The following is a 1,407-nucleotide window of genomic DNA, read 5'->3' as shown; positions in this document are numbered from 1 at the left end:
TTCTGCTAATTTGTTAGTGATTTTTGAGTCAAGTTGATCATTGTTCCATTGTTCCATTGTTGATTTTGCGAAATTATTAATTATTTTAGTACCCTAGATATGATTTGATGATTAGAATAAGATAGGTTTTCAAAACAATGTAAAAATCGAACAAACCGAACCGAACCAAACTGAATTTAATTGGTTTGGTTTGGTTCGGATGGTCTTAATAAAAAAATCGAACCAAACCGAACCGCATAATTAATATAACATTGGATCGGATGACTTTTTCTTAAAAAACCGAACCAAACCGCACCGCGAACACCCCTACTAGTTATCCTTATCAGGTGTGATGAGAATTATTTATTACTCCCACTTAGTTAACCCTTACTAAATAAAGGAAAGTCAAGTGGACTAATTAACTTGATTCCTCAAGTCCTAGTCAACTCCTATGGAAAGACTAGCTTTAGAAGGATCCAAATCAATCAGCAATTCCCAATTTTTAATCAACCGCTGAGTTTGACAACTCAAGTGTCACCAATTACTCAACCAGAGCCAAAAGAGGGAAAAATCTAAATTATTTATATCATAAATAGAAGAGACCAATCATAAATCTGAAATACCTCAAATTTCATTAAATAGAATATTCAAATCTAACATGAAGAGTTCATAAGCAAATTTGGCAACATAAGTAATTAACAAGTAAAAGTATTAGAATAAATAAAAGTAGAAGAGAAACATAAATTAAAGGAACATTGAACCTGAATTTGAAGAAATAACCATAACTATGAAAGGAATCCTAATTCTAAAACCTAAGAGAGAGGAGAGAACCTCTCTCTCTAGAAAACTACATCTAAAACCTAAAATTGTAAATAATGAATGTTGTATGAATTGTCTCTTGATTCCCCCATTCTCTGGCTTCTATTCTATGTTTCTGGGCTTGGATTTGGGCCGAAAAAGGGTCCAGAAATCGCTGGGGGCAACTTCTGCAACTTTCTGCCCGTGGCGTCCGTCACGCTTGCGCGTCGTTTGGAGTTTTTCCTTGTCACGTGTACGCGTCAGTCATGCGTTCACGTCGTTTGTGCTCGGCGCCTAGGCACGCGTCTGCGTCGTCCATGCGTGCGCGTCGCTGCCATTTTCTTCAAAACTCTATTTTTATGCGTTCCTTCCATTTTTGCGTGTTTTCTTTCTGTCCTCTAAGCTATTCCTGCCCTATGAAGCCTGAAAATACTTAACACATAGATCACGACATCGAATGGTAATAAAGGATAATTAAAATAATTATTTTTAATGCATAGGAAACATGTTTTCACATATATCATAGAATAAGGAAGGAATTATAAAACCATGCAAATCTTATGAATAAGTGGGTGAAGAATTGATAAAAACACTTAATTGAGTACAAGATGAATAATAAAATAGGGGTTT

This window comes from Arachis ipaensis, chromosome B04 (assembly GCF_000816755.2).
Source record: "Arachis ipaensis cultivar K30076 chromosome B04, Araip1.1, whole genome shotgun sequence".
NCBI lineage: Eukaryota > Viridiplantae > Streptophyta > Magnoliopsida > Fabales > Fabaceae > Arachis > Arachis ipaensis.
This window is presented reverse-complemented; position numbering follows the sequence as displayed.